Genomic DNA, 24,564 nt, shown 5'->3' with positions numbered 1-24,564 from the left:
AGGTGGGGTGTGTGTGTGTGTGTATGTGTATTATTTGGATAAACAAATTAGGGCCCATCTTTGGAGTTGGGGATGGGGTCAATCCCACCAGAATAGTGAAGAGATGTTTTCCATTTCCTTTCAGTTTTATCCATTCTCTTTGTTTGTTTTTCCAAAGAAAAGTCCAGGCACTGAGCCAGGATGCAAAAATTCATCCCCTTTAAAAGCTAGTGCCAGTTGTGGGGTGAGGATAGAAAAAGGGGAAGGAGAAGGAGCTTTGTGAATTCTCACAGTGTAGTAATTTTTATTCCTGTTACAAATTAATTTTAAAAATCTATTATATACATTTTCAAGTTACCAAAGTGAAATCATAGCACAGCTCAAGTGCCTATGGTAGCAAACATGGATATTGCATAAATATATGGTCCCTGATAAATAAAAATTAAAATATTTGTATCTAACTGCAGTGTTTTTTAAAGTTAAAAATTAAAAATGAAATTAAATGAGAGAATGGGGCCATCAGTAACAATTTAAAAAATGCTTAGTCTTTGGCAAGTGTTTTAAAGTAGTAATAATTTTTTACCTTTTAGGTCTTTAATGAAAATCAGTCCGCTCATCCAGCAGGAATGCCCATGTTTAGATTTAGTATTATTAGAGTTAGATGTGTGCATGGCACAGTCCCAGAGTTCCATGGGAACATTCCCACCAGGGAGAGAGAGAGTTTATGCAGAGCAGCATCTATACTTCAGGTCATTACTGCCATTAGGCTTATTCTCGTCAGCTCCTACTTGGAAAGGATTAATGTTTTGATGTTTATAGACTGTTACCATGATTTTATTGTGGGCTCTGAGCCACCGGTTATTGAATCAGGGTTTCCCGAGAAAATATTCTTGTTTCACTGATCTCAGGAAACAAGGCAGAGGAAGCAGTGCTTCTGGCTGTAGAGTCCCTGTGGCATGGGGCTGGGCTCTTACCGGCAATGCCGGGTCATCTGGTCAGAATGCTTCACAACCATACACAGAGGGCAAATAAAGCGCAGAGTCAGCTCCTGTGAGCCCACAAAAGGCCCTGTTGAAATCTATTAATCCCCTCCGCTGAAGGGCAAGTGGAGACGATGACAATACTGAGGTGTGGCATAGAAGAAATGAGATAAGCGGCTCTATTTTGTTGCTATCTCTAGTGGCTTAGGAACACAGAGTGTTCGAGGCACAAACAAAGAACTGAGAAACCTCCACAGCCTTAGAGGTTGATTGTGAATATGTGGGTTTCCCTTTAGTAACCTTAGAAAGGCCACATTGTTTAACTGAAAAACTCAATAGCCCTTGTGAGTTTTCAAAAGCAAAATTCTCTTTACATCTATGCTCTTAATAACAATCAGATAACAGCTCTCTCTCATCACAGTCCACCTACAATTTTTAAAAGGAAATTACCTAATCTGGGATTATAAATAAAACCTAAATAAACACACCTAAACAGCTCACTGAGATATAAATACCTGCCTATGTTCACGCAGGTGTAGGTAATTATAAAAGAAAGCAATGTATCTGGGGCCCAGCCCTGAGCCAATGAGGAAATCAGGGGAGTTTTGTTTTGGGCCTCTTTCAGGTTTCACCGTGGGTGCTTTTCCTTTCCTTCTTGACAATCCCTCCTCTATCCTCGCACCCTGCCTCCCAGAGAAACTCGCACATATTTCATTCAAACTTTTAGCCTCTGTTTGGTTCTAGTTCTCATCTCCCTGCTCCCAACTATTCTCAGTCATTAACTAACAGTTCACCTCTGAACTTACAGGTAATGGTACCTGGAGGGTCTCTGAGGCATGAAGTTCAGGAATCATATGGCGAAGGAGGACAGAGTGGGTTGGGGAGAGCAGTGGCGGGTTTGGAACTTCAGGGTGTGACATTGCGTCTGCTGCCTTCTCAGATCCACCTGCAACTCACCAGCCCAGCACTGGCCTATGGCCTTTCCACTCCTATTGCTTTTGCTGGCTGAGACCACTGGATTTTCCTTTGTATCTTTTCTTATTTATCTCATACCTTCCAAAATCTTCAGTAAACTGGAAAAAGTTCAAAACAAGCAATTTAGAATTTAAATAACTAAAAATAATGGTTTAAAAATAGGTTGGTGCTACCCCAAGTATAGTTCCCAGACCAGCAGCCTCGACACCAACTGGGGGCTGGTTAGGAATGCTGACTCTGGGGCCCAGTCCACACCCATGGGATCAGAATATAACGAGATTCCCAGGTAATATTCACATGCATACTAAAGTATGAGAAGTTCTGCTCCCACCCCTGACAATTACCCATTAAGGATTTGAATGATGGACTTTCTTGATAATGGAAATGCCATGGTGACATAGCACCACTCACCATGTGAGTGCTTTTCACTCACACTTACCCTTGAAAGAATGATTTGGGGAAAAAATGTTAACATCAGATGTTCATACTGAAGAATATTCTTTGTCTACTTGGGTATTTTTAGCCTGTGGGGCAGGAGTATGCCATTACCTGAGTGTTATGGTACCTGATTTGGAGGAAAAAAGATGTGGTATGTGGTAGGCAGATAAAATAGATTCGTTTCAAATCAGGAAGATTTTTCAAAGTTTAGAGGAGAGAACTCTGCGGTATAAACAAAGGGAATGAAAAAAAAAAGGACGAAGAATTGCTCAGAAATCCAGCTATGGACTATGTATCCTCTTCACAGCATTAGAGATGTCCAGGTTTCTAACACGAGTTATTTGGAAAGTACACTTTGATTTTAGGACCATGTTTTTTGATGGCAGCACCTAGCCTGGGTCTGGCTACATTGTCATATCTTTGGCAGGGTTATGAAGGATTGTACTTCAGAACACCAACATCAGATTCAAGACGGTGTCACTCATTAAATTCTGTCAAGGGCTGGGTATGGTGGCTCATGCCTTTAATCCCAGAGCTTTGGGAGGCCAAGGCAGGAGGATCACTTGAAGACGGGAGTTTCAGAAAGTGCTGGCAACATAGTGAGACTTTCTCTATTAAAAAGAAAAAAGAAAAAAAAAATCTGTGAAGTATTCCACTAGGGAACATTATGTCTTAGGTCACATTTACCTGCAGACAATGAACTAGACAGTGATAAAAATGGTAGAGTCTAGAATCATGTTTTCAATGACCATATCACCTTTGCTTTCATACTTACTCAAGCTTAAAGAAGGCTGCTTTAGGCTTTAATCACTTTTGGGTTGCGTTACATTATCCTAACATCTCTGGGACAAAAACTTTTTATATATAAGATATATAACAGTGAATATGTATAAAGTGTAGAAATAAACTCACCCTTCTTCATTACTAAGTGTACTTCAGCATTTTGGAAAAAATAATGTACAACGTGCAAACAAAAAATAAAACATACCTTTGGACAAGCATGCCTATAAAAACTATGCAAAACGACAATAGTTGAATAGGTATCTGGAACATTGCTCTTTGGCAGGGAAATGGCAGAATCCCAAAATTCCTTCTTTTCTCTTAAAAAAAAATTAATCTGCTCCTTTGGCAGACTGCACTTTTTAAAGATGATCACAGAAACATTTCCTATCTCACAAACCTTTTCTATAAATACGACTTTGACATCCTCTCTCACAAAAGCTAGGATCTATGTTGCTTCCCCTTGGCATCGGGCAGGCTTTGATGACTGTTTGAACCAACGGACTATGGTGGAAATGTCCTCTGTAAATTCTGAAGCTAAATCACAAAAGGCAATTTCCATTCTGCCTTGCTTGCTGGAATGCTTACCCTTTAAGCTTTAGGCTGCTAATTAAGAAGTCATACCCTGAAGAAGTCCAAACTAGCCCAGATAGAGAAAATGGAGAGACCCTGAGACTATGCAGAGAGAGAGAGAGAGAGAGAGAGAGAGAAAGAGAGAGAGAGAGACGAAGGGATGCCGGGCCAGGCCCTAGGTAGTCTAGCCCCCAGCTGTTCCAAATCCACCACAGGCAGACTTTGAGTTAACAACCATCCAATCTAATTCCTCACCTGCAGAAACCAGGAAAGAAGATAAAATAATTGCACTTTTTTGAAACCACTAAGTAACTGGCTGCAAATATTTTATTGATCCCTGTTTAACACTGTTTTATGTCTTCATGCCAGTTTTCTGTGGTGATATCTAAATCTAAGAAAGAATTAATGTTGCAGTGGGGTCCACATTGTTCAAATGGTAAGGAAAATCTTTAAAGAAAGGCAAGACTTAAAACAAAGGATGGTGAAATTGGGGTGTTGCGATACTGTCAAAGTAAGGTAACATGGTGGTGAAAGAGAAAATGGCAATCACTTGTGCAGTGATCATTCTCCATGGGGCAGGTAGGAGCAAGGGAAATTAGGTTATGGAAAAAAGGTGGGACCAGTTTATAGGGGTTATTAAGTGGCATACTGAGTTAGGCTTTCATCTGTGGACAAGGAGAACTGATTGATGCTGCATTTTGTATATATGTGAAGTGGTTGTGAGGGATGGTGTTGCTGACCTAATTGTCATGTGGCAGAGTTCTGATTGTGCATAATGTGGATGAAACATGTCAGATAAACTTCATCATGAATTCCATCTGAATACAATGCCAAAAACATGAAACATGCTTAGTCTTCATAATTCGTTCCTTATGTGGCAAGGCACATGCACACACTTTATAAAAACAGAGGGAATATTGCCCACAGCTGTATTTGGTCCACTCTTACACTCCAGAGATTTCACTCTTTTTTTTCTATTTTTATAACCATCTTTGTCACTTTCACTTCTTTCCTCTTTCCTGTTTTCGATTCAGCTGCAGCCATATCCAATAAAACACAGTGACAGATAGATGGATCTTACAGAAAATCTGCTGATTGCTCTCTCTGTAAACCTCAAATGTAAACAATAGAAGGGCATTTGTTTCTCTGTCATGTTTCTTTTACTACATAAAGATGGAAAACCGAATCAATGTTAGGAAAAAAGAATATATTGTAGTTCCTCCCTGGTTGACTTTTTGGTAGCCATTCACCCCTAAAAAAAGACTACAGCAAAATGGGTTGTTATGTTTTGCCTATTTCACTAGGGGCAAAATAATTTCTATTTTTCTAATTTTCAGATTCTTTACTGAGGGAACTCTAGAAAAAGAAGTCAAAAATCCTAGTTACTGAAATTTGTATCGTTTTTAATTTCTCTGACTCTATAAAGTAGCATAGGTAGAACAGGACACCAAAATAACATAAAAATGATTATATATGGAATATTCAAGAATCTGCTGGGTACTTGGTGTCATAAATATCTAAATATGAAATATTTCTTTATTTCGAAAAGACTCAGGATCTTCACAAAATGACTGAAGTTCACCTCTCCACCTCTTGTTTCTCACCTCCTCTTTAAAATGACTCACCACCTCTCAACCAATAATTGGGACTGACACAGAAAAGATCTTTGAGTCCCCCACACAGTGAATTGTTTCTCAGTTTAGTTTTGGTTGTAGAGATACAGGCTCTGCCCTGGTAAAGATCAGTTAGTTCTACCTGGACTCCAGTGTTTCTTCCACTTCTGAATATTACATTTGTATTTATACTTTCCACAGCTGGAAAATGCATTCCTTGGTCGGTAATATAAAGCATAGAAATTATGCCTATGTGATCATAGCAGGTGAGTAACTCTGGTCCCTTGTGGAGTCAGATGAACAAGGATCCAAACAGCATTACAGATGGATAATTTAGGCACCATGTGGTCCCTTGGGGTTTGTACTGCTAGAAAACATTTTCAGTCCCAAGTAATAAAAATGACAGACAGTCACTCAGCCTACATGGAATTGTACCCTGTCACCTTTACTCAGGAAAATCTCCCTCTGAAGTCAGTGGGGGGTTTTAGACTGGATTTGGGCCATAGAATATGCCCTTTTAAATGAAGACAATGGAATTAATGTTTAGCTGAGCAATTCAAGAACACATTTCAGTGACATGTCTGAGAAATTAGGGAAATGTCATTATTTCCCTTCGAAGTGCATTGTGATATTGCTAGGCATCATGGTAGCCACCAATTTGTCTCTGAGGTTGGATTTGACTAGCTTATTCATAAAATTTCACAGGGAAAATTGCTTTTCTTTTCTTTGCGAAAAGTCTATTAAGAACCTCATTCTATCACTAAGTTCTGGCTAGTTGCTATCAGCATGAAGTGCCCAAGAGGGATTTACATATAATACCTTTTACTTAATTCTCTGAGGATTTTTGCTTAAGCACTTACACCAGCATAGAGTTAATATTGCAATGAATGTGGTAGTTGGAACGCGAATGTTATTCCCAGAGGAGAAAGAGAAAACTAGAAACAATCACAGGAGCAGTTGTTGGGAAGCTGGAGAGGCAGATCCAGGTCCCCTTCCTTCCCCTGACACACAGGCATCCTTCAAATAGTGTCAGGGCCAGTTGTGTGGATAGAATCATAATCTTACTTGACATTGTTACTTATCATTCTCAAAATATACTTAATCTTTTTAAAGTACAATTTCTCTTTACATTTCTGTTGGGTTTCTTTTTGGTAGCTCTTTAAAGTGATGGCAGGGGCTTGATTGCCACCCCATCAGCAATCTTAACATATTTCTTAATAAATTTCAGATACATATATTTGGACCCCATCATGCCATAGGTTTTCTATATCTTTTGAGAGAATGGGATTGATAAAGTACAGGTAAGATGCATGGGCTATGAGAGGGGGTGGATAGGAACTATTTATTTGATGCTTCAGGTTTTAGCATCAAGTTATTGGTGAAGTACAAAAAGAAAAATAAAATGGGCATATACAACCATTGAGAAATGTAGCCTAGGTGTAATTGCTCCATTGGGTTTCTCCCTGTGGCCTATTTTTGCTTTTCATCAATAAATGTTCAGTGGGTTTTGCGTCAGGGTTTGGTTGGATGATGAACATGTATGGTGTCTCCTGTCCTCTGCAATCTGCCACACTCTCAGACAGTACATTTTTGATTGGCAGCTCTTGGTAGCAGATAGATGAACTAGAATACCTAAATGTGACAATGCTCACTTTGTTGCTCCTTCCTTGTCACAGGATTCTGAGATCAGTTCACTCAATGTTTTTCACTCAGATTTTTCTCTCCTTACCTGTGTCAAGCTCATTCTGGTCCCGAGAAGTCCTTTGTAAAGTGCCAACAATCTACTAATGTTCCTGGAAAATTTTGTAGGTGCCATTTGCACTAGATTAATATTGTACTCGTTTTGCGTACACAACAGGCAGTGAGCAAATGAAAGTAGATTCTTAGCTGGGAGGCTATCAAATAGTATATTGACCTCAATCCCAAATATAAGATTTGGAGATTAAATATCAAAATAGATCTCTCTGAATATTTTTCACTTGCTGCCTGATGGAAATGTGTCCAGTTTTCTTTTGAAAATGAGTGACTCCTAGATAAGTGTCTTGCCATAACTGTGCCCTAATGCACTCCTGATCCCAGTGGCTTAAATTCCTGTCAGAATCCAAGTGCAAAAACAAAGTGAATAGAACAGATACCTCTGCTCCTCGGGTCTTGCTTTGAGAAGCAGAGTGAGCTGGGTCCAGACACTAGATACTACTGTACTCAGTGCCACTGGGTGCTTCTTTCCCCGCCAGCACACTGTAATTAAAGAAGAGAGACATCAACGTGGAACCAGATCCCAGGCGCTGTCCAGTTGAAAAGGTCACTGCCGCAAATGAGCAATTAGTGCTCCCTGCTGCCGCGGAGGCTGTGGCTTCAGAAAGAGCTGCAGAAACACAATGCCTGGATAAACCAGCTTTGTAATCTGCTTGTCACAAGTCCAGTCGTCAGGGGTCTGTGCTGAATCGAAAAGGATAATGCTGTCCGGATTGGGAAAAATCAGATTTTTAAAAATGCAGCCGTCAACAGAACAGACCAAAGGGATATTTCATCTGTTGGCGGGGAGGATGTGGCGGACAAAGTATGGGGGGCATGGCTTTGAAGCCTCATCCTAAACCTTCACTATTTGGGAGCTGCTTTCTCTCGAGGCCTCAGAGCTCAGCTGCAAAGCTTTGTTGCCTACTAAACGGGAATTTGAAAAAATTGGCTACAAATGTTAGGGTTAAATTGACTGTGTTATTAGCACTTTCTCTAAGAATCAGCTGCTTTCTTAAGGATTGTTCTTAAGAGTGTTTCATTTAAAACCTGGAACTTCTGCTTCCTCTTCATAAGGGTAGGAAGTGGAAATAGTGACAGGAGTGAAGGAGGGCTGGCTGGTGGCGGGTGAGTGAGGAGGATTGGTGGTGGAAGGAGGAGATGAGATCAGAAACATCTTTCCAAGCTGCTCCTGGCTTCCTGCCGCCCCTGCAAATCCCAGAATGCAGCAAGCAGACAGGGCTTTGGGAAGCCGCTCTGAAGCCACAGGTTTGACCTTGAAGACAGATGACTGACCAGCTCTTCAAGGTAGCCTGATAGAAACTTCGTTTCTTTGGCCGCTTCAGTCAAATCCAGAGAAGGAAAAGAGACAATTCTCATTTCATCAACCCAAAAGGCAAGATTTCATTTTATGTTACAGACAAAGCTCTGAAATTTCATCTGACAAGAGAGGGCTCAAATAGTGAATTATCCAAGGTTTTGATACATGAATCAATATTTTTCCCCTTTGTGTTGTAATGTTAGTGTTCAAGTTGTAAGGTAAATTGATCAGGCTTTATTGGTTTAATAAAGAGGAGGATGCAGCTGCCTCTCCCCATCCTCTCCTCTGTAGGATGGTTCCAAAAAATATAATCAGCCCTATTTTTATATAGGCTCAGGCCTCTGATTTTATAATGCAAGTTTATGGGCATTCTGATGCTTAGAATTGTAAACAACAACAGCACAACAAAAAACTCCAAGATTAATTTATAAGTTTCTCACAGACATACAGGAGGTAATCTCAGAAAAGGACATTTAAATTACTTGCTCTTCTACTTTCCCGTATAAACGCGTGCTAAATTCTACCCAGACTTTGTCCACCATTCTCATGCATGTAAACCCTTAATGCTTACTCATTAATCAATCGTGTTCTCTGTCTTGCCTATTGGTATGGAGAGGTCTTTGTATGATGGGATTGTTTTATTGCCCTGACAGTGGTCAAGAGGATGAGAGGTGCTTTGGGAAGGGTAGAGCTAAGCCAGGAGGCAAGCACTGGACAGAGTGAGTGACTGAGGGCAGTCCAGGTGCTGTGGCATGAGGGAATGCAGGGTAAGAAGTCAACTTAGTGATTTCTTCCAGTATAGCTTCCTCTGCTCGCCTCTGACCAGGATTAAGTTAAAGGGCTCCATTGCTCACTCTGCTTTCAACTCTCAAAAAGACATTTTCCTAAGTCTGGGTTTTCAAGATTCCATTTATCTGTTCTTATTATGCAATTTGTCTGAGCCCCCCTGGAGGCTGAGGTGGCAGTTGGTGCTAACTTCTTGGCACTAAAAGCTGCTTTGCTTTACAAAGGCTGGGCTTATTTCATTGAGGCATTTTGCTGTCAAGCCCTGAGTTGACAGCACAGAGTTACTAACACTCTTTCAACAGAAACTAAGTTTATAAGCTTGTAATTAGTGTTTAATGTTTGATATTTATACAGAGCTTTACAAAGCTCAAAGCATTCTACAAGAAGAAAAGGAAAGTAAGCAAAACAAAAAACAAAAAATCCTATTAGAACAAGAGCACAGAATGGTAGGATGTTATATAAAACCTAAATGTCATATATATATAGATATGTATACATTCTTGTGTATATATATATTCATATATACATATATGAATAAGGACTTCTAGCTAAACAATTTATGGAAGGTTTCGGGTGATTATTGAAATATTCCTAGGGCATATTCTTGTTTTTCATTCATTAATTATCAATCCTTTAATTACTCAGAAACCATTAATTCCATTGCTGTAGGAGTAACACTATTCCATGTTTTATTGAGTCCAGATAATAGCACGTAAGGTTTTTGGCCATAGATCCTATATATTCAACAGGCTGCCTTCTGCTCAGGATTCTCTCTTTCTCATCTTTCTTCCTTTCTTTTCTTCCTCCTTGTTGTATAGTTTTTAAACAATCGATATGTTTTAATATGTAACTTCATAATGAAACAAAAAAATTTTCTTATACGGTTATTGATCAAAGCAAATATCTCCCTGGCTCATCTCTAGGTGAATTCTCTCTGTACTCATAATTCTTATTTCAACACTGGTATATGTCTTTCAGGACCACTTTCTCTGAATGTATATGTGTGTGTACATGTATGATGTGTACCTGCACAAAGAAGGTATTTGTGAATTTTTAAAACAATAATAATGATACCTAATATTTCTGGGGTACTTATTATGCAACAGGTACTGTTCTAATTAATCCCGACAACAACACTATGAGGCTCTTTGTATCTCCATTTTGCTAATGAGAAAATGAAAAACCCAGGGAAGGTAAGTAACTTTCCTGGGATTGCACAGTCAGTAAGTGGCAGAGCCAGGGTTCACATGCAGGTTTACACTTCTAACCACTATGCCCTATTATGCTCTCTGTATATATATTCTCTCGATATACTGTCTGATATATATATATACTCTGTACAAGCAATAATGTGTTTCAGAGATTTTTTTTAATACTAATGCATTCTAGATTAATTTATGCTTCTAAATTGCTAGATAGTTTTCCATTTCATGGATGGGCCCTATTTTTATTTAGCCTTTCCCCATTAGTCAACTTTTGGTTATTAGTACTTGATTTTTCCTTCCATTTTCTTTTCAAATTTTTTTATTATAGTAAAAATACATTATATAAAATTAACCATCTTATTTGTTTTTAATTGTACAATTCAGTCGTATTCACTGCATTGTTAATGTACAACCATTACTACCATTCAACTCTATAACTCTTCATCTTCTAAAACTGAAAGTTTATATCCATTAAAGAATAACTCCTCATTTCCTTACCCCCACAATCTCTGGCAACCACCATTCTGCTTTCTGTTTGTAAAAGTTTGACTACTTTAGATACTCTATATAAGTGGAGTCACATAGTATTTATTTCTTTGTGGCTGGCTTATTTCATTTAGCATTATGTCCTCAGGTTTCATTCATGTTGTAATATAAGTCTGATTTTCCTTCTTTTTTTTTTTTTCTATACGAAGTCTTGCTCTGTTGCCCAGGCTGGAGTGCAGTAGCACAATCTCGTCTCACTGCAACCACTGTTTCCTAAGTTCAAGCAATTCTCCTGCCTCAGCCTCCCAAGTAGCGGGGATTACAGGCGTGTGCCACCACACCCGGATAATTTTTGTATTTTTAGTAGAGGCGGGGTTTCGCCATGTTGGCCAGGCTGGTCAGGAACTCCCGACCTCAAGTGATCTGGCCCCCTCAACCCTCGGCCTCCCAAAGTGCTGGGATTACAGGCGTGAGCCACCACAACCACCCTTGAGGCACCTGCTGGCCTGATTTTCCTTCTTTTTAAAGCTGCATAAGATTCCCTTGTATGTATATACCACATCTTGCTCATCCATTCATTGATCAGTGAACACTTGGTTGCTTCCATTTTTAACTATTAAAAATAATGCTTCTGTGAACATGGGTGTATCTCTTCAAGGCCATACTCTCAATTATTTTTGAGTATATTGGTTATATACAGGCATACCTCATTTTGTCGTGCTTTACTTTATTGTGCTTCACAGATAATGTGGTTTCACAAATTGAAGTTTTATGGTAATCCTGCATGGAACAAGTCTATTGCCACCATTTTTTCAAATAGCATGTGCTCATTCATGTCTCTGTGTCACATTTTGGCAGTACTCATAATATTTTAGACTTTTAAATTATTATTATATCTGTTATGGTGATTTTTGATCAGTGATCTTTGATGTTATTGTAATTGCTTGGGGGTGGCACAATTCACACCTATATAAGATGGTGAACTTAATAAATATGTGTGTTCTGACTGCTCCATGGACTGGCCATTCCACAATTTTTCTCTCTCTCTTTGGGCTTTCCTATTCTCTGAGACACAACAATATTAAAATTAGGCCAATTAATAACCCTACAATGGCCTACATGTTCAAGTGAAAGGAAGGGTCACATATCTGTCACTTTAAAGCAAAAGCTGGAAAAGACTAAGCTTAGTGAGTAAGACATGTCAAAAGCCAACATAGCCCAAAAACTAGGACTCTTGTTTCAAAAAGCTATTAGCCAGGTTGTGAATGCAAAGAAAACTTCTTGAAGAAAATTCAAAGTGCTCCTCCAGTCAATATACAAATGATAAGAAGGTGAAACAGCTTTATTGTTGATATGGGGAAAGTCTGAGTGGTCTGGATAGAAGATCAAAGCAGCCACAACATTCCCTTAAGCCAAAGCCTAATCCCAAACAAGACCCTAACTCTCTTCAATTCTTTGAAGGCTGAGAGAGGTGAGGAAGCTGCCAAAGGAAAGCTGGGAGTGAGCAGACGTTGGTTCATGAGATTAAAGAAAGTAGTAGCCATTTCTATAACATAAAAGTGCAAGGTGAAGCAGCAAGTGCTGTTGTAGAAGCTGCAGCAAGTTATCCAGATCTAGCCAAGATCATTTATGATAGTGTCTACACTAAACAATATATTTTTAATGGAAACAAAACAGTCTTCTATTAGAAGAAGATGTCATCTAGGACTTTTATAGCTAAAGAGGAGAAGTCAATGGCTAGCTTCAAAGCTTCAAAAGATAGCCTGGTTCTCTCATTAGAGGCTAATGCAGTGAGTGACTTTAAGTTGAAGTCAGTGCTCATTTACCATTTCAAAATTGTATGGGCCTTAAGAATGATGCTAAATCTACTCTGCCTGTGCTCTGTAAATGGAAAAACAGAGCCTGGGTGACAACACATCTGTTTACAGCATGATTTACTGAATATTTTAAGTCTGCCGTTGAGACCTACTGCTCAGGAAAAACAAAAAAAACCACTGTTCCTTTCAAAATGTTACTGCTCATAGATTGACAATGCACCTAGTCACACCAGTGCTCTGATGAAGATATACGAAGAGATTAATGTTTTCATGCCTGCTAGCACAATATCCATGTGGATCCCATGGATCAAGGAGTAATTTTGACTTTCAAGTCTTATTATTGAAGAAATACATTTTATAAGGCTGTAGTTGCCATAGATAATAATTCTCCTCAGGTCTGGGCAAAGGAAATGGAAAAGCTTCTGGAAGAAATTTGTCATTTTAGATGCCATTAAGAACACGTATGATTCATGGGAGGAGGCCAAAATTCAACATTAGCAGGAGTTTGGAAGAAGTTGATTAGCAGGAGTTTGGAAGAAGTTGAACCTTATGGATGACTTTGAGGGGTTCGAAATTCAATGGGGAAGTAACTACAGATGTGGTGGAAACACTAAGAGAAGTAGAATTAGAAGTGGAACCTAAAGATGTGACTGAGTTGCTGCAATCTCATGATAAGGATCGAATGGATGGGAAGTTGCTTCTTATCGATGAACAAAGGAAGTAGTTTCTTGAGATGGAATATATTCCTGGTTAAGATGCTGGGAACAATGTTGAAATGACAACAAAGGATTTAGAGTATTCATACACTTAACTGATAAAGTAGTAAGAGGGTTTGAGAAGATTAACTTCAATTTTGAAAGAAGTTCTATTGTGGGTTAAATGCTATCAAACAGCATTGCATGCTACAGAGAAATCTTTCATGAAAAAGTCAATTAATGTGCAAACTTTGTTGTTGTACTGCTGTAAAAAATTGCCACAGCCTCCCCAACCTTCAGCAATCACCACCCTGATCAGTCAGCAGCCATCACCATCAAGGCAAGACCCTCCACCAGCAGAAAGATGACAACTTGCTCAAGGCTCAGATGATTGTTAGAATAGTTTAAGAATAAAGTATTTTTTTAACTAAGGTATGTACATTGTTTTTTAAGACAAGATAGTATTGCATGCTTAATAGACTATAGTATAGTATAAACATAACTTTTATATGCAACGGGAAATGAAAAAATTGTATGACTTGCTTTATTGTAATATTCATTTTATTGTAGTGATCTGGAACCAAATCCGCAGTATCTCTGATGTATGCCTGTACCCAGAAGTGGACTTGCTGGATGATATTTAAATTCCATTTTTAACTTTTTGCAGGATTATCATACTGGTTTCCACAGTGACTGTACCACTTATATTCTCACAACTGTACACAAGGGTTCCATTTCTCCACATCCTTGCTGACACTTATTTTCTGATTTTTAAATATTAACCTTTTTCTAGTGGGTGATACCTCATGGTAGCCTTGATTTGCATTTTCCTAATAACTAGTGAGGTTGAAAATCTTTTCCTCTGCCTCTTGGCAATCTGTGTATCACCTGTGGAGAAATGTCTATTCAAGTCCTTTGTCCATTTTTGAATTAGGTTGTTTTGTTGTTGTTGAATTTTAGGCATTCTCTATATATTCTGGCTATTAATTTTTTATTAGATACATTATTTCCAAATATTTTCTCCCATTCTTTGGACTGCCTTTTTTTACTCTGTTAATAGTATCTTTTGAAGCATATTTAAACTTTTTTTTAAGGAAGTCCATGGTTTTCTCAATTCTAAAATTCATGTGGAACCAAAAAAGAGCCCACATAGCCAAAGCAAGACTAAGCAAAAAGAACAAATCTGGAGGCATTACCTGATTTCAAACTATACTATAAGCCCATAGTCACCAAAACAGCATGGTATTGGTATAAAAATAGGCACATAGACCAGTGGAACAGAATAGAAATCTCAGAAATAAACCCAAATACTTATAGCCAACTGATATTTGACAAAACAAACAAAAACATAAAGTGGGGAAAGGACACCCTTTTCAACAAATGAGGCTGGGATAATTGGCTAGCCACATGTAGGAGAATGAAACTGGATCCTCATCACTCACCTTATACAAAAATCAACTCAAGATGGATTAAGGACTTAAATCTAAGATCTGAAACTCTAAAAATTCAAGAAGATAACCTTGAAAAAAACCCTTTTAGACTTTGACTTAGGCAAGGATTTGATGACCAAGAACCCAAAAGCAAATGCAATAAAAGCAAAGATAAATATCTGGGGCTTAATTAAACTGAAGAGCTTTGCATGGCAAAAGGAACAGGCAGAAGAGTAAACACGCAACCCACAGAGTGGAAAAAATCTTCACAATTTATACATCTGACAAGTGACTAATATACAGAATCTACAATGAACTCAAATCAACAAGAAAAAACAAACAATCCCATCAAAAAGTGGGCTAAGGACATGAATAGATAATTCACAAAAGAAGATATACAAATGGCCAGCAAACATGAAAAAATGCTCAATATCACTAATGATCAGGGAAATGCAAATCAAAACCACAATGCCATACCACCTTACCCATGCAAGAATGGCCATAATCAAAAAATAAAAAAAAGTAGATGTTGGCATGGATGTGGTGAACAAGGAATATTTCTGCACTGCTGGTGGGAATGTAAACTAGTACAGACACTATGGAAAACAGTGTGGAGATTCCTTAAAGAACTAAAAGTGTAACTACCGTTTGATCCAGCAATCTCACTACTGGGTATCTACCCAGAGGAAAAGAAGTTATTATACGAAAAAGATACTTGCACACACGTTTATAGCAGCACAATTTGCAATTGCAAAAATCTGGAAGCAACCCAAATGCCCATCAGTCATCGAGTGGATAAAGAAACAGTAGCATAGATATACAACAGAACACTACTCAGCCAGCCATTAAAAAGCAATGAATTAATGGCATTCACAGCCCCCTGGATGAGATTGGAGACGATTATTCTAAGTGAAGTAACTCAGGATGTAAGCTATGAGGATGCAAAGGCATAAGAATGACACAGTGGACTTTGAGAACTCAGTAGGAAAGGGTGGGAAGGGGGTGAGGGATAAAAGACTACAAATTGGATGCAGTGTATACTGCTCAGGTGATGGGTGCACCAAAATCTCACAAATCACTGCTAAAGAACTTACTCATGTAACCAAAGACCAACTGTTCCCCAATAACCTATGGAAATAAAAAAAAGTTAAAACAACAGAAAAAAGAAGTCCATGTTTTTCTTTTGCTGTCTGTGCCTTTGGTGTGATAGCCAATGAAGTCACTGCCAAAAAAAATGTTGTTAGGCTTTTTCCTCTATGATTTCTTCTAAGCATTTTAGTTTTACAACTTACGCTTATTTCTTTGATCCATTGTATGTCTTTTAATCTATGAACATGGGATATGTTTCCATTTATTGTCTTCCTTAATTTCTTTTAGCATTGTTTTATAGTTGTTTTGTTGTATAAGTCTTTCACCTCCTTGATTCAATTAATTGCTAAGTATTTTATTATTTTTGATGATACTGTAAATAAAATTGTTTTCATCATTTCCTTTTCTGATTGTTCATTGTTAGTGTATAGAAATGTAACTGATTATTTTGTGTTGGCTTTGTGTCTTGTTAAATTGCTGAATTCACTTATTAGGTCTAACATTTTTATGTGGAATCTTCAGGGTAGTCTACATAGATGATCATATCATCTGCAAACAGATAATTTTAGTTCTTCCTTTTCCATTTCAATTCTATCTGTTTATTTTTTCTTGTCAAAGATATTCTTTCAGTCTTTCACCATTGGGTATGATGTTCACTGTGGGTTTTTCATATATGACTTTTATTATGTTGAGGTCGTTTCCTTCTATACCTAGTTTGTTGAATGTTTTTATTGTGGAAAGGTGTTGACTTTTGTGAAATGCTTTTTCTGCATCAATTAAGATGATTATGTGTTTTTTTTCCCTTCATTCTGTTAATGTGATGTGTTATGTTGATTTTTGTATGTTGAATTATCCTTGCATTTCAGTAATAAATCCCATTTGGTCATGCCGTATAACTCTTATAATATGCTTCTGAATTCAGTTTGCTAGTATTTTATTGAGCATTTTTGCATGAATGTTCATAAGGGATATTGATTTGTTATTTTCTTTTCTTGTAGTGTCTTCCTTTGACTTTGGTATCAAGGTAATGCTGGCCTCATAAGGTGAGTAAGAAAGTGTTCTCAACTTTTCAATGTTTCTTTTTGAAAAATTCAAAAATGATTTGTGTTAGTTCTTTTTTAAATGTTTGTTGGAATTTACCCAGGACCTGTTGGGTCCTGGGCTTTACTTTGTTGGAAGTTTTAAATTACTGACTCAATATCCTTCTAGTTATAGGTCTATTCGGGTTTTATATTTTTTTAATGATTGTGTCTTGGTAGAGTTTGTGTTTCTAGCAATTTCCCCATTTAATCTAGGTTATCTAAGTTGTTAGTGTGCAATTATTTATAGTACTGTCCCACAATCCTTTTTATTTCTATAGAATCAGTAGTATTCCCACTTTCATTTCTGACTTTAGTAATTTAAGTCTGTGGTTTTTTTTCTTAGTCTATCTAAGTTTTGTCTATTTTGTTGATATTTTCAAACAAACCAACTTTTGGTTTTATTGATTTCCTGTATTGTATTTCTCTATTTTGTTTATTTCTGTATCATCGTTATTAATTCTTTTTCTTCCTGCCAACTTTGGGTTTCGATAGTTTCTTTTTCTATTTTTTTTAAGCTGTAGATTTAGGTAGTTGATTTGAGATCCTTCTTGTTTTTAAGTGTTTTAGCTATAAATTTCCCCTAAAATTATTTAGCACTGTTTTCACAGCATCCCATATTTTGGTATGTTGGGCTTTCATTTTCATTCATCTGTAAGTATTTTCTAATTTCTGTTGTGCTTTCTTCTTTGATCTGTTGGTTGTTTAAGAGTGTGTTGTTTAATTTTTACAATATTGTAAATTCTCCATTTTTACTTACGTTATTGATTTCTAATTTTGTTTCACTGTGATTGGAGAAGGTACTTTTTCTGATATCTGTCTTTGAAAATCTACTAAAACATAATCTGTGGCCTAACATATAGTCTATCCTGGAAAATATCCCATGTGCACTTGAGAAGATGTGTATGCTGTTATTGCTGGGTATGGTGTTCAATGTGTGTCTATTAGATCTAGTTGGTTTATTCTGTTGTTTAAGTCTACTTTCTTATTTATCTTTCATCTGGTTGTTTTAGCCATTATTGAGAATGCGGTACTGAAATCTCCAACTATTATTATAGAACAGTCTATTTCTCCCATTGGTTCTGTCAGTTTTTGTTGCACATGTGTATATTTTAATGGTTTGTCATTAGGTGCATAAATGTTTATAATTATATATTCCTGCTGTACTGAACTTTTTATTAATGCATAATGCCCTTCTTCATTTTTGTAAATTTTGAAAAATGGAAGACTATTTTTTCTGATATTAGTATAACTAACTCTGATCTTTTTTGTTTACTATTTTCATAGAATATCTGTTTCCATCCTTTCACTTTCAATCTGTTTGTGTCTTTGGCGCTAAAGTAAATCTCTTGTAGACAACATACAGTTAGATTATATTCTTAAATTTATCCTGCCAATCTCTGTCTTTTGACTGGAGAGTTTAATTCACTTACATTAAAAGTAATTACTAAAAAAAAGGTTTTACTTCTGTCATTTTTCTATTTGTTTTCTAAATGTCTAATAGCTATTTTGTTCCTCATTTCCTGAATTACTATCTTCTTCTGTGTTTAGTTGATTTTTTTTGTAGTAAAACATTTCTCATTTCTTTTTTATATATCCTATAAGCATATTCTTTGTGGTTACCATGGAGATTACATTTAACATTCTAAAGTTATAACAGTCTAACTTCAATTTATACCAGCTTCATTCCAATAACATACAAAACTGCTACTTTAACAGGTTCATCCGCATTGCTTTAGGTTGCTAATGTCACAAAATTACATGTTTTTACATAGTATGACCCAAAATATAAACTAATAATTTTCTTAAATGCATTAGTGTTTTAAATAAATAGAAAAATGTGGGGTTACAAACCAATGTTACAATAATATTAGCTTTTAGATTAATTATTTTTCAAAATGTTTTAATATCTTAAATAATGTAGAGAACAAAAAGTACAGTGACAAACCATTGTTACAATAATGCTAGCTTTTATAATTGCCCATGTATTTACCTTTATTTAGATCTTTATTTCTTTATATAGCTTTACTCTGTTGTCATTTTATTTCACCTTGCTAGACTTCCAAGCATTTCTTGTGTGGCAAATCTAGTGGGAACAAACTTTCTCAACTTTTGTTAATCTGGGAATGTCTTAATTTCTCCTTCACTTTTGAAGAACAGTTTTGTCAAATACAGGATTTTGGTTTGACAGTTTTTGTTGTTGTTGTTGTTTTAATTTAGCATTTTGAATGTATTTATCCACTATCTTCTGGATTCCAATGTTTCTGATGAGAAATCTGCTGATAATCTTATAGAAGATTCCTTCTATGTGATGAGTCACATCTCTTTTGCTGCTTTCAAATTTTTCTCTTTGCCTTTGCTTTGACAGTTTGATTGAAATATATCGTGGTGTAGGCCCCTGAGTTCATCTTACTTAGAGTTTGCTGGGCTTTTTGGATGTTTATATTCATGCATTTCACCAAACTTGGGAGGCTTTCATTCATTATTTTGTCAACTATTCACTTTGTCCCTTTATCCTTGTCTTCTCTGTGTGGGACTCCCAGAGTATGTAAGTTGGTATACTTGGTGGTGTCCCATGGTATCGGGAGAACCCACCTCCAATATTTCAACGCAGGTTCTTTCTATTTTCCGTAAGTGTCGGCTGGCTGAGAAATAAAGAGAAAGAGTATAAAGAGAGGAATTTTACAGCTGGGACTCCAGGGGTGACATCACATATCGATAGGACCGTGATGCCCACCTGGGCCTTAAACCAGCAAGTTTTTTTATTAAGGGTTTCAAAAGGGGAGGGGGTATAAGAATAGGGAGTAGGTCACATGCTTCAAAGGGCAAAAAGGAGAACTACTGATAAGGGTCCAACAAAGATCACAAGGCAAAAGGGCAAAAGCAGAACTACTGATAAGGGGAAGGGTCTATGTTCAGCAGTGCACGTATTGTCTTGATAAACTTCTTAAACAACAGAAAACAAAGTTGAGAGCAGAGAGTTGGTCTGACCACAAATTTACCAGGGCAGAGTTTTTTTCCCCACCCTAGTAAGCCTGAGGGTACTGCAGGAGACCAGGGCGTATCTCAGTCCTTATCTCAACCGCATAAGACAGACATTCCCAGAGCGGCCGTTTATAGACCTCCCCCGAGGAATGCTTTCCTTTCCCAGGGTATTAATATTAATATTAATATTCCTTGCTAGGAAAAGAATTTAGCGACATCTCTCCTACTTGCATGTCTGTTTATGGGTTCTCTGCAAGAAGAAAAATATGGCTCTTTTTGCCCGACCCCACAGGCAGTCAGACCTTATGGTTGTCTTCCCTTGTTTCCTAAAAATTGTTGCTATTCTGTTCTTTTTCAAGGTGCACTGATTTCATATTGTTCAAACATACATGGTTTACAATCAATTTGTAGTTAACACAGTTATCACAGTGGTCCTGAGGTGATGTACATCTTCTGCTTATGAAGATAACAGGATTAAAAGATTAAAGTAAGACAGGCATAAGAAATTATAAAAGTATTATTTGGGAACTGATAAATGTCCATGAAATCTTCACAATTCATGTTCCTCTGTCGCAGCTCCAGCCGGTCCCTCCATTTGGGGTCCCTGACTTCCCACAACACCACAGATCCCTTAGGTTCTGTTCATTTTCTTCAATCTTTTTTTCTTCTGTTTCTCAGACTCAATTACTTCAGTTGTCCTCTCTTTAAGTTCACTGATTCTTTCTTCTGCCTGCTTGAATCTGCCTTGGAATCCCTCTAGTGAATTTTTCATTTCAGTTATTCTATTTCTCACGTCTAGAATTTCATTTTGGCTTCTTTTTACATTTTCTAACTCTTTACTGATTTTTTATTTTGTTCGTACATCATTGTCTTTTCTCTCTCCACACCTTCCTTTAGTTCTTTGAGCATATTTAAAACAATTGGCTTAAAGTCTTTGTTTAGTGCAACTGCCATTAGGTCTTTCTCAGGGATAGTTTCTGTTGATTTACTTTTTTCCTTTGAATGGGCCATATTTTCCTATGTTTTTTGTTTGTTTGTCTGTTTATTTGTTTGTTTTCATGCCTTATGATTTTCTGTTGAAAACTGAATATTTGAATTTAATAATGTGGTAACTCTGAAAATCAGATTCTCCATCTTCCCCAGGGTTTGCTGGGTTTTGCTTATTGTTTTTTTGGTTATTCTAACCTGTCTCTATGTCATAGGTCAGTGTGAGATGTAATGTCTTCTCAAGTATTTTCTGAAGCTGCACCTTTTCCCAGGCACGCATGGTCACTTTCAAATTTTCCCCATATATGTAATTGCTTTTGAATAACCGAGTCTTTAATGTCTGGATCCAAAAAGTGGAAAAAAAGAAAAATAAAAGAAGGAGGGGAGAAAGAGTGTCAGCCCTTTAAATCCTCTGGAAGTCATTTTAGCCCTGGAGTGTGGGGGCTGTAACAATGGAGGAGGTGAAACAACAATGGCTGCATGTCTCTTTGTCTGTACGTTTGTGATCAGAAGTAGCAGCAATCAGTGTACAGATACTTGACATTTGGAGGACAGGGTCCATTTTTCTATCCTGACTTCCACAAGGTATACCCAGGACACTCCAGAAACATGTGCATAGCTGACTGCCACAGGGCGGAGGATGGAATATGGGTAGCTGCTATTCTGATAAGAATTGAAATAGACTGAAATTAACTGCAATTGGCCATTGAAGGTTTTTCCTAGAAATTGCAAGCCTACAATAGAATCCAGAGTTCCAAAAGAGTTACATCAGACTGATTCTGCCAGAGCAAATGTTGTCTAGGTGGGGAGACAGACAGATTGCTGGTTCTTCCCACTCCACCACCTTCCCAGAATCCTCCTGGTTGTTATCTGTTTTTTTCTTGTAAATATTTGCTGCAAAGCAAAGCTTTCCACTGGTGTTTTCATGTATGTATGATATGCATGTATTCTCAATAACAGAGAAGAAAAATAGAATTTCTGGGTTGGAGTGTGTGTGTGTGTGTGTGTGTGCGCGCATGCACGCGTGCGAGTGCGTGCGCATGCATGACCAAGGTGCTTTCAAAGGTTGCACTTATTTACACTTCAAACATATATTGTATGAGAGTACCCTTTTTTTTTCATCTGTCAACACTTGGTATAATTGTTATTTAAATTCTTTTTCAATTAGATGAAAATACTTGATATATATTGTTTAAATTTGTATTTCTTTTTATGTTTATTAGTCATATTTTCTGACTTCAATTTTATTTTTATATTTTGCTGTTGTGAGCAGCCATTTTATATTTCATTTCAGCTAGGAGTTTTCAGGCCATTCCATCTGGAAGTGTAGATGGAGTCACTTTAACAACAACCCATGCCCAGCACAATAACTAGAACATCACTGGAACACAACAAATAATGATTGACTAAACCTTCTCCAAGCCATGAGTATGTGCTATGCTTTGTTACACTCATTTTTTTTTTTAAAGAAACACATTTCCAGGAGAAAAATTTAAATGTCTAGTTTCGTTTTCTCTTGAGATTTTTTCTTGCCCCTAGAGTAACCTTAGTTTCATGCAAATAAACCTTCATCAGGTCTGTTCTACTCATTTATCAGACAACTCCAGACATGCCTGAATGCCAGCACTAGGCAGTGGTGGCCTCTTAAGTCTTACCATCTCCCAAAATTTCTGGAATCCATGCTTTGAGTTGTCAGAAAATAAAAATATTAATAAAAACAATTGTTCAATTTAAGGCAAAGGATTTGGGCCCAAAGCAATCATTTTGGACTGTTCTTATAAGAAATGTTTTATAATTGTTTTTGAAGATTTCCATATGAAAGATACTTTTATTTATTCTGCAAACATGTATTTGATGCCTGCCGTATTGTGGTGCTGGGCTATAACCACACAGTCATGCTTTCTAGGGGCATATGAGGATGATAAAATACAAACAAACAAGCAAAACAACAAGTGTAACAAAGCACAGCCCATACTCTGACAGTTTGAAGAAGGTTCAGAGGGAGCATAGGGAGGGTGTGGTGAGTTGAATCCCATGGAGTCAGGAAAATCCTCATTGTTAACATGATGTTTCAGCTAAAAGGATACCTTTTTAAAAGATGTGCGTGGCTAGGGTTATGATGATTTTGCTGTTGTCAAACAAACTTCAGCCAAGATGATTGATAGTAGCTCAAAAGATCTCATCTCCTAACTGACACACAGCTTAGAACTAAATAAAACCAAACCACTTCCAATAGATGTGATGACATTTTCAAAGTCTATGCAATATGGGTTTTGTGAATATTATTCTAAATATTCTACAATAACAGGAAATGTTGTGATAACATGAAATCAGACAGACTTTGAAAAGCCTCTCAGAAACTTGTAATCACAAGTTAATTTGAGAGAAATCTGATCATGGCAAAGCAGCAATCAATCCCATTTGCCCAGCATAGAAGTCATCTTATGTCTCTATATTTACATAGTCTATGTCTTTAAATTGATATATTCTGTATCATTTTATATATATTCTATATCTTTATTGAATTTAATGAGCTTTAAATGCAAAAGAAAATAATTTCGACAAATTTAAACCTTTCTGATGCTCTCTGTCTTCCCATTTTTAATAAAACATATTTTGAAAATGAGATGCTTAATCAACATGGCACATATATACTTATGTATCAAAACTGCACATTGTGCACATGTACTCTAGAACTTAATAATAAAACTTAATAATAGAACTTAATAAAAATAAATAAATAAATAAATAATGAAGAAGATGAGGTGCTTATCAATGGAGGGTAAAAAGAAGGAGAGTACCAACATTTTTGTAATGGTTCTTGTCTTATTTTCAAGGTCAGAGAATAATGTACTTTTCTGAAATTTTCAAGAAGATAATTTAAAACTTACATTGTTCTTTAACTTTAGATGTTCCCCAATGAACTCAGATTAAAGAAGGTTGAAGATGGCAGGGTGAGAGATGAATGAACACTAATATTCACTTGAGATGTGTGTGTTTACAGACCGTGTTCATTTATTCATACAACAAATGTAATGAACGTTTACTGTGTGTTGGGCAGTATGCCAGAGGCAGGACATGAAAAGATAATATGATTTTTTTCCCTTTAAGGAATTTATAGTCTAGTTCAGTAGACATAGCCCTAAATGTGTTATTATAATGCAGTAGAATAAGGACTCGGTTTCTAGCCAGTCTTTTACTAACCTAGAGCTACAGACAAAATGTGTGCTATGGGAACTTAAAAGTTACTTATCTCATCTTGAGTTATCTTATCTTGGGGAGCCAAGAAGTCATCACAGAAAAGGTGACTTTTATGGACAAAGTAGGTATAAGAGTTTTTAATTTTCCTTCCCCCCATGAAGCAATTATAAGACCCAGAAAAGTATAAAGCAAAACAAATAGAGCAAAAATATAAGAGAATAATGGTCCAATCAGGAGCAAACACAAATATGGTGTGATTTCTTATAATTAATTATTTGTAAAAATGACATCATTCATTTGACTGAGTGTTTAGCTCACTTTATCCTTCTCCTTTGAATGGCACAGATGTCATGACTTTAAACCTGTGAAGACAGAAATATAATCTTGGTACTCTGCTTGTAGTGAACTCTG

The sequence above is a fragment of the Nomascus leucogenys genome, chromosome 2 (assembly GCF_006542625.1).
Source record: "Nomascus leucogenys isolate Asia chromosome 2, Asia_NLE_v1, whole genome shotgun sequence".
Taxonomy (NCBI): Eukaryota; Metazoa; Chordata; class Mammalia; order Primates; family Hylobatidae; genus Nomascus; species Nomascus leucogenys.
Note: the sequence above shows the minus strand (reverse complement) of the source record.